This window comes from Myxine glutinosa, chromosome 7, assembly GCF_964187855.1.
Source record: "Myxine glutinosa chromosome 7, kmMyxGlut1.1, whole genome shotgun sequence".
Taxonomy (NCBI): domain Eukaryota; kingdom Metazoa; phylum Chordata; class Myxini; order Myxiniformes; family Myxinidae; genus Myxine; species Myxine glutinosa.
Window position 1 is genome coordinate 144,472,105 of NC_136267.1, and position 10,837 is coordinate 144,482,941.

Consider the following 10,837-nt stretch of genomic DNA (forward strand, 5'->3'; position numbering starts at 1 on the left):
ACCCGTACATTCGCCCTCTCGACTCAAGCTCACTCGGAAAAAAGCCTCGCACAAATTACACCGTGAAGGCCCAATGGTCATGTCTATGCCACAAATCACTGCGCGCACTGAATTGAAAATATATAGAACGCTCATACTCCGTGAAAAGTGAAGCCGCCGTGTCGCCATCTTGGTCAGCACGACTCGACCAACTCGCTTCGCGGATCTCGTTTTTGTGCGGCAAGAAAACTGCTCCAATCGGTTACGGAAGGGTTGTGGAAAGACGTTTCACAGCTGTTTCAAAGACATTTAATTCATATCGCACAAGATCGATACAAAACACGATCGCATAAAAGGTGAAGTGACGTGTGACGGGATGGAACATCACGTGATCGCTCTGAGTGAATCAGTCTGGCGTGGGAATGGAACATCACGTGATCGCTCTGAGCGAATCAGCGAGCTGCTCTGGAACCGGCTGAGATTAGCGGGTACTTCGCTGAAATGCGCTGAGGTAAATATGAATAAAAAAATATGGATCGTCAAATATTTTGAGTTCGGCCATGTTCGTCCCACGCTCATGGCCATGTCTATGTGAAATATCAAGCACGTAAGCTCTCCGTTTAGGAGTCTATCGGTAACATTACACACACACACAAACTGTGTTTTATATATATACTAGCAGAAGTACCCGGCATTGCCAGGCGGGGGAGGGGAGGGTGAGGGGAGGGGAGGGGAACGAACAGGGGGGAGGGGAGAAGAGGGGGGGATGGGGAGGGTGAGGGATGGGAAGGGGTGGGAGGGGGAGGGGGAGAGGGGAGGGGTAGGGGGGAGGGGAGGGGAAGGGGGGAGGGGGAGGGGTTAAGGGGGGAGGGGGAGAGGGGAGGGGTAGGGGGGAGGGGCAGGGAAGGGGAGGGGTAAGGGGGGAGGGGGAGGGGGAGGGGGGGAGGGTGAGGGATGGGAGGGGGAGGGGTAGGAGGGGAGGGGGAGGGGTAGGGGGGAGGGGAGGGGGGAGGGGGGAGGTTACATTACACCGATTTACATTGAAAACCGCTGAAATATGTACGCAACTTCAACTTAGCACAGTTTAGTAAATACTCGAGATAAATCCATGCGGTAAAAGATTGCTGAGAGTTGCTAAGACCTACGACTTAGAAATTCCACCTGGACACACTTCAGGGGGCACTTTCAAAGGGGAGATGTGCTTCTTCTTTCTAAAAAATATTTTAGGTGTGGTATGGACACGATATTTGCATGCATCGGTTTCAAAAATCGAGCAAATATGGTAAATATTACTCACGTGAAACCAGGATCGGTCTCGGTGGTAGCTATGAGTGTGTAGATGTCACATGATCAGTCATGAAGAGTGGTTAAGTCCAAAATATGACATACCGTGGCATAAAAACGATTTGCCCGCAAAGCATTGCACCGCAACGGCGGTCACAGAGTGCCATGCACAGCGTGACGTAAGTAGTGCACGCAGGGCCCCTGGCGGAATTACCGGTCCCTATCAAAGACATTTAATTCATATCGCACAAAATCGACAAAAATCGACACAAAACACGATCGCTTTTCGCTCTGAATTACGTGCAAACGTGTGACGGAAATCACCATCGCCCAGCATCGAATGCCAACCAAGATGGCGCCCGGTAACTGCATCTCCACCGATGTGGAGTGAATGGCAATGGTCACATCACGTGATCGCTCTGAGCGAATCAGTCCAGCGGCGGGGATGCAACATCACGTGATCGCTCTGAGCGAATCAGCGAGCTGCTCGCACTGGCTGAGATTAGCGGGTACTTCGCTGAAATGCGCTGAGGTAAATATGAATAAAAATATGGATCTCGTCAAATATTGTTTCGGCCATGTTCGTCCCAGGCACAATGGCCATGTCGATGCCAAATATGAAGCACGTGAGCCTCTCCGTTTCGGAGTCTATCGGTAACATTACACACACACACACACACGCACACAAACTGTGTTTTATATATATAGATAGATTATTAATTATCTTGGCTGTAGAACCGGCTCTGTGTGTGTGTGTTGTGTCATGTCCTCCTTCCCCCCCTACCCTCTCCACCCTTTCTGCCATCATCACAGCCTCATTCTTTCTGCCATACGCACCCCTGTTCTCTTGTACTCTCGCTTATTCCTCCCTCCTCCCTGCCCTTTTCCTTTCTGACACTCATGTGTGATGCCTGTCTCCCTGTTCGCCTTTGATCCTCTGCCATTCTGTAAATCTGCTGCTGTCAGTCGTTTAGCTCCTCCATGAACCAAAAATTATGTTTACAAAAATTAAAAAGTGTAATTTAATTATGCTGGCAAACAGGCCAGCTTAAGATGCATCTGAAGGACAACACACATCAATACCTCGCCCTCTCCTGCAAAGCACCAATCTGACAGTTAAATAGTCAGGCCGATAAATCAACCCCAGATGACACAGCTCAAAGGTAAGCGCGTTATCTCGCACCATCCTGCTGGACTCAGAGATACCACAAGGATGGCATCACTTCGAGCTTTAACCCACTATACTATCCGAAACGATGACGATGCAAGTCTGAGCAACCTCTGACATCATCCAGTGAACTGGCATCATCTTATGTCATGTTGATCGATATTATCATTTATGAGACAATTCAATAACTGGCAATAATCTCTGGAGAAACATGTGTATTATTCTTTATTGAGGTACAATATTGTTGAATTCGACTCCACGTATAATCATTCTTTTTGAGTTAGCTAAAGGAATGAAGGCTTTGATACATAAAATATAAAAGACAAACAAACAATGGTGTTATATACAAACATGGGGTACAAGCAAGGAGGATGGAAGACCAGAGAGCTGGGAAGGGGTTTCGGGTGGATGGCGAGAGTTCGAGGTGGGGGATGGGTGCTCAGAAAGGAAAGGGAAGTCATAGAAAGAAGAAAATAAAACAATAACTAAAATGAAAATGTGATGATTAATTTCCATTTAATGTCCATAGGAGACATCTACAGTGCCTTCAGAAAGTATTCACACCCCTTGACCTTTTTCACATTTTGTTGTGTTACAGCCTGAAATTAAAATGGATTAACCTGAGATTTTTTTTGTAACTGATCTTCACATAATGGCAAAGTGGAATTTTTATTTTAGAAATTTTCACAAAAAAAAAAAAAATGAAGAGCTGAAATGTCTTGAGTCAATAAGTATTCAACCCCATTGCTATGATGCTCCAAATTGAGCTCAGGTGCATCCAATTTCCATTGATCATCCTATAGATGTCCCTACAACTTGATTGGAATCCACCTGTGGCCAATTCAATTCATCGGACATGATTTAGAAAAAACACACCTTTCTATACAAGGTCCATAAGTTGACAGTGCATGTCAGAGCAGAAACTCTACCATGAAGTCCAAGGAACTGTCAGTAGAACTCCGAAATAGAATTGTGAGGAGGCATTGATCTGGGGAAGGGTATAAAGCAATCTCTAGAGTGTTGAAAGTTCTCAAGTGTACAGTGAGTTCCATCATTAGGAAATGGAAAGAATATGGAACTACCCAGACTTCCTAGAACTGGTCGTCCGACCAAACTGAGCAACCGGGCAAGATGGACCTTGGTCAGGGAGGTGACCAAGAACCCAATGACCACTCAAAGAACTACAGAGTTCCTTGCCTCAGATAGGAGAATCTGCTGGAAGGACACAAGTCTATGCAGCACTTCACAAATCTTGGCTTTATGGGAGAGTGGTCAGATGGAAACCACTCCTGAGAAAAAGGCACATGACAGCATCCCTGGAAGTTACAAAAAGGCACGTGAAAGATTCTGAGAGCATGAGGCAAATATTCTGTTGATGAGACGAAAATTGAACTCTTTGACCTGAATGCAAAGCACTACGTCTGATGGAAACCAATCACAGTTCATCACCCATCTAACACCATCCCTGCCATGAAGCATGCTGGTGGCAGCATCATGTTATGGGGATGTTTTTCAGCAGCAGGGACTGGGAGACTTGTAAAGATAGGGGGACCAATGAATAGAGCCAAATACAGGCAAATTCTTGAGGATAACCAGATTCAGAGTGCAAAATACCTTAGACTGCAGCGAAGATTTACCTTCCAACAGGACCTTGACTCCAAGCATACAGCCAAAGCAACACTGGAATGGCTTCAGAACAAGAACATGAAAGTCCATGAGTGGCCTAGCAAAACCTCAGAATTGAATCCCATTGAGAATCTGTGGAAAGACTAAGATTGCTGTTCACCAATGCTCCCCATCCAACTCGACTGAGCTTGAGCAAATCTGCAAGGAAGAACAGGAGCAACTCCACAAATCCAGATGTGCAAAGCTGATATAGACATATCCAATGAGAATCAAAGCTGCAATCTCTGCCCAAGGTGCTTCTAAAAAGTATTGACTCATGGGGGTTGAATAATAATGTAGATTATATATTTTGTATTTTATTTTTAATTATTTTGTAAAATTTTGTAAAAAAAACAAAAAATCACTGACATTTTTGGCCTATTATGTGTAGATCAGTGCTAAAAATAAATCTCCATTTAATCCATTTTAATTCAATCTGTAACAACAAAAATGTGGAAAAGTCAAGGGGTGTGAATACTTTCTGAAGGCACTATGTCATGTTGAAAGTACATACATAGATTTTTGATATTATCTTTGTGATATAATGGGGGATCTAGAAAAAGAAATTAATCTTTTGCTTTGTTATTATGCAGTACAGACTTTTAAAAAATAATATATATATGTATATATATATATATATATATATATATATATATATATATATATATATATATATATATATATATATATATATATATATATATATTTGGCTAATAAAATTATCAAAAAAATTAATGTATGTATTTGAGTATTAATCCTTGAAGTTGTGATAATATATAATATCTGCAATTTAAGCCAGCTACCGTTCCAACTTTTCTCTAGGTCATAAAGATACGCAGATATTTACAAGAATAAATGTATTTTAATTAAATTAACACTTTCATCTAATGGTGTTAAATGCTTGGTAAAGCTTACCTTGTATAAAGTTTTGGTTTTGTTTGTACATACACAATGTCCAAAGTCTGAGGCACAGTAAACACTCACTGATGTAGAGTAGACACACAGACAGTCATGACACTCACTGATGTATTGCTTAGACTTTTGGACATTCAACCTTTGCATGTCAAAATGGTGTGTGACTCAGAGGGTTCAGACATCTCAAAAGCCTAGCACGAAAGCAAAATTTCTGATTATTCATATATTTATGAGCTTGAGTTGCCTTCTGGGTAGCAGATCCTACACCCTGGATAAATTCACGTTTCCAGGTCGTTTGCGTGGTGCATGTGAATGGGAATCTTCGACTATTAAGGGCAACCCTGATAAGTGATAACATTGCTCCAGCTCTGCAAGCTCCTTTTGTCTCAGGTCATATTTTGCCTTTTTAATAATAGTAATAACAAGAAGAAAAAGACATAAAAAGGCAAAGCTCCCGTGGTTTTAGTAATTTTGCTGTACTGAGTTAAAGGCCGTCAGTTCGCCATCCTTGGTCGGATTACGAAACAAAATCTTCCGCATATGTATACACTCGTGTATTGCCTTTGTGCCAAGTTTGAAGAACATCGGTAAATGCATGTCCGAGAAATGGACGGACGGATGGGCGGACGAGATCCAATCCATAAGCCACCGTTTTGGACTAAGTCCGACATTACCGACCTTGCAGACTCAGAGAGGACACCAACCATTACACCACCGAGTCTGGTTAACATAACTAGATGTTGATGGTTAACATCATTAGATGCCTTACTTGTGGCTTACAACTTGTGTAAGGCAGTGGTACCCTATGACTACATTATAATGCAAGTACATTACATTAAAAGGCAGTAGCCTATATAACAATATATTGGGCCTTACAACTGTATTGTAAGCAGTATGTAAACAGGATAACACACTAAAAGTCGATATCTCCTGGGAGTGATCACAGAGATTCTTGGATAATGGAAGGGAATTCTGGAACGAAAGGAAATAAGTGCATTCTTTGCTTCCTGGTGATGAAATGAGCAGTCTGTGCTGGCCAAGAATTCCTTTGATTCCATGGTGTTGGTGGAATTTATGTTTTAAATAAGGCTTAAAACTTAAAAGAAGTTTTAAAAGTTGAGGAGTTTGAGTAATTCAATGCTGATAAGAGTAACTTTGCTACTGTCACCAAGCCCCATTTTCTTTATTACTCGCACACTGCACATCACTATACAGTAAATGCAGTTATGTGACTATAACGCATGAATATATGAAAATAAAGCCTTAGTACGGAGGGTGTGTGAAAAGTTCCCAAGTTGAAATCAAAAGTCAGTTACACGAAACTAACAGGTGTTTTTTTTATTTGTCCATAACTGTTTTGAGATGTATTGTACTCACAGACAGACAGGGGTGAAAACACAACCTCTGTCCACCTTCAGTGGCAGACATAAAGATACGTCACAAGATTGTGCTGTTGGCACCCAGAGTTCCACAGGAAGAGGGCTGTGCTTGTTTGAAGTCAAGTCCTGCATTGTATGGTGCACCTGTCTGCATGATTTGTGTGACAGCGCCTCAATGAGCCTCTGACCTTGTTAAAAATAAAATAGAAAAAAAGGAAAAAGTCAATGACAAAAATAAAAACGAACTTTAATCTCTTGAAAATCCTCTCTATCTCTTTGCTGATGACTCTACTCTCTGCCGCTCCATTCTTCATCCCTCAGATCGGCAGTCTGCAGCCTCCTCACTCTCTGCAGACCTGGACAAAATCACAGACTGGTCAAACAAGTGGAACATGTCTTTCAATCCTGACAAATCTCACACTCTTACGATGTCTCTCCGAAAAGACCGACTGGACAACCCTCCCATCCACTTTCTGAATAATCCTCTCCAAGAAGTTCTGTCACTCAAGCTTTTGGGTCTCACTATCTGCCATGATCTTTCCTGGGAAAACCACATTTCAAATCTGGCCTCCAAAGCCAATCGCCGACTGGGCATCCTCCGTCGTGCGAAGTCCTTCCTTGGCACACCTGAGCTCCTCACCACATACAAGGCTTTCATCCGCAGCTCAATGGAATACTGCTCTCCCCTCTGGGCTGGTGCTCCTGCCTCACACCTAGCTCGTCTTCACGCTGTTGAAACCAAAGCATTCAGAATCATTGGAATCTTCCGCGATGAAGATAACTCCAAGGGCCTCTCACTCACTCACCGCAGGCAGGTTGGTGGTCTTTCTGTCTTCTACCGACTCCTCTCTGGCCTTGCCCCCCCCAGCTCTCTCTGGGCTCTGTCCCGCAAATATTCCTACAGGTCGAACAAGATCTGCCTGCAACCCTCTTATGGTTAAACTGCCAAAATCAAGACTCTGCTCACCTTCACTCCTTCATTCCTCTTTTCTCCCGCCTCTGGAACAAACTCCCTCACTCTCTTCAATCCCACTCCACCCTCCAGGTCTTTAAAACAGCTGTTCACCACCATCTCTTATCTTCCCCCATCCAAAACCTTGATCTTTTCTATCTCCGCTAATTTCACCCCAATTCCCCTTTTTTGAAATACCAACTTCTGTCCTGGAAGTCCTTGGTGTCCTTGTGTTTAATACTTCGCCCACCCCCCTTCCCACGCCTCCTCCCCCCAAGCCCTCTCCCTACCACACATCTCCCTGCTCCTAAATGTTGTGTGCTCTCAAGTGTTTGTGTGCTTCCCCTTCTCTTGTCTTCCGCTCCCTCTTTTTATATATTTTGTTTGTCTGGTTGATTTGTTTGTGAAGTAAATGTCAGCTCTTTCACGAGCCTCGATTCAGTATACAAACAAAAAATAAAATAAAATAAAAATTATTTACATTTATAATGAATTAATTATTTGGTATCTTAATAGTCCTGATGCGAGATGCATTTAGGGTGTTATATAATTTATCAACCATTTCATTATGTTGGATATTCAGCTGGTGCATAATTTTCTCCTAAATAATACTGGTGCACGTGTAAACAAATATCGTAGATTTAATACTCCAAAGTAAATACAATGTTATGCTTACGAAATTGTAATGGATCAGAATGTGCAATAAATCTTTATTTCGGTATAGTTTGGTTGTACAGTATTAAACAGATACATGTTTGACCAAGAAGCTTCCACAAAATAACAAATATATTTTCAAATTAAAAATAAAAAGAAATTCTCACCATTTTTGACATATATAAATTATTACTGTTATCTAGTCGTGAATTTATTGGTTAGCAGGTTAGCTTATAGCAAGCTTGTGTTTGAGGTGTCTGGCCTCGTGTTGAATGTCGACCCAGCTAAACACGATCACCCTGGTTTTTCGCATGCAGGGCGGGGATTCAATTTGTGCACCATCTATCGGATAGATAGATAGTGTTACGTTTATGGGTGGGGGAGGTTAGAGATTACCTTAGAAGAGGTAATCAGTTTTAGCTCTTACACGAGCCTCGATCTTGTATACAAAAAAAAAAAAAGAGATAGAAAACTGTATAGACTAGGATAGCACATGTGTGAGTAGGAAGCAAATATCAATGTAAGGAAGTAGGGACCTGTCACCTTAAGGATGGTGTTTGAAGGTGCACAATATGGAGGGTTATGCTTGTGATGAGATAGAGGGGGATTGAAGTTAATTAAACGTGCATAAGTCCTCTTGTAAACATCTTGTAAACATAAACATCTTGTTTCAATGGAATACTACTCTCCCCTCTGGGCTGGTGCTCCTGCCTCACACCTAGCTCATCTTCACGCTGTTGAAACCAAAGCATTCAGAATCATTGGAATCTCCCGTGATGAAGCTATCTCCAAGGGCCTCTCACTCACTCACCGCAGGCAGGTTGGTGGTCTTTCCGTCTTCTACCGACTCCTCTCTGGCCTTGCCCCCCCCCCCCCCCAGCTCTCTCTGGGCTCTGTCCCGCAAATATTCCTACAGGTCGCACAAGATCTGCCTGCAACCCTCATGGTCAAACTGCCAAAATCAAGACTCTATGCTCACCTTCACTCCTCTTTTCTCCCGCCTCTGGAACAAACTCCCTCACTCTCTTCAATCCCACTCCACCCTCCAGATCTTTAAAACAGCTGTTCACCACCATCTCTTATCTTCCCCCATCCAAAACCTTGATCTTTTCTACCCCCGCTAATTTCACCCCAATTCCACTTTTTTGAAATACCAACTTCTGTTCTGGAAGTCCTTGGTGTCCTTGTGTTTTATACTTCTCCCTCCCCCCCCACCTTCCCACGCCTCCTCCCCCCAAGCCCTCTCCCTTCCACACATCTCCCTGCTCTCAAATGTTGTGTTTGTGTGCTTCCCCTTCTCTCCCCATCTTGTCTTCCGCTCCCTCTTTTTATATATTTTGTTTGTCTGGTTGATTTGTTTGTGAAGTAAATGTTAGCTCTTTCACGAGCCTCGATTCAGTATACGAAAAAAAAATAAAAAAATCCACTGGGCATGCCGGGTGACATCTTTGATTCAGGGCATTTCAGAGTAGGTATCAATAATTTGAATCAATAACAGTTGAATCAAGTTGAATGAATAACAATTAAAATAACAGTGCAATCAATCTTACTGTATTGGTGTGAGTCATGGACGCTGACTGGTAGCATGACACGTAAAATCGATGGCAACTACACCAAGTTCCTCCATAAAACACTCAACATCCGTTGGCAAGACCACGTCACCAACATTGAGCTATATGGTAATTTGCCAAAAATTTCTGATGTTGTGAGGAAGAGGTGGTTGAGATTGGTGGGTCATGTCCTCCGGCACGAAGAAGAAGCAGCAAATAGCATCCTACTTTGGAAACCATCAGAAAGGAGAGTTGGTCGGCCGAACCTGACGTTGATTAATATTGTCTGCAGCGACACTTGGCTACATACGGACAAACTGAAATCCGCCACAGCTGACAGAGCTGTTTGGGAAAATCTGACAAAGTAACTTTGTTCTTTGTCGTTCTGGTTTCTTTTTTGGTGTTTTGTTTGTGATTGTCTGATCAACATTAGGTATAAACAAATAGTAGTAGTAGTAGTATCAACAATATCATAATATAGGCATTTTATTATAGACATCAATAAATTCATAATATAGGCATTTCATTGTAAGCATCAATTAATTCATGATATATATCATGAAATAAGAAAATTTAAATCAGTTATTTGGCTAATTTTAATTTTGAAACTCCTTACATTCTTGGACATCCTGCATAGATTGTTGCCTTTTCCAGTGTAATGGAAATTTCTCTGAATCTGCTCTCATGCCCCTTGGTCCTTTGTCTATTATCTCATGTTTTCTTCCTCATATTAACTACAATACAAAAAATTTCTTCGACAAACCTCATTCATTGTGGAAAGATAACGTACTATAATAACATCTTGCCTTTCACTAATATGCTTAGTGTTATACACTTTATCAGATAAACAATATTCTGAAATATCAGATAAACATTCTTTTGGTAACAGCCACAACAGAAACTATTGTACATCTTTCCTCGATAAATATTCATTTTTAGAAAATGTATCCAGAAGCTAATTTTTTTTGTATACAAGATCGAGGCTCATGAAATTGCCAACATTAATCACACAAAAAGTCAAACCGACACATAAAACATATAATAAGGGGAGCGGTAGACAAGATGGGGAGAGAGGGGGAAGGACACAAACACAACATTTGAGAGCCGGGACATCAAGAGATCTGTGGGAGGGAGAGGGCTTGGGGGGAGGTGGGAGAGGTATAAAACATATGGACACTGCAAGGACTTCCAGGAAAGAAGTCGGTATTTCGAAAAAGTGGATTTGGGGTGAATTAGCAGGGGTAGAAAAGATCAAGGTTTTGGATGGGAGAAGATAAGAGATGGTGGTGAA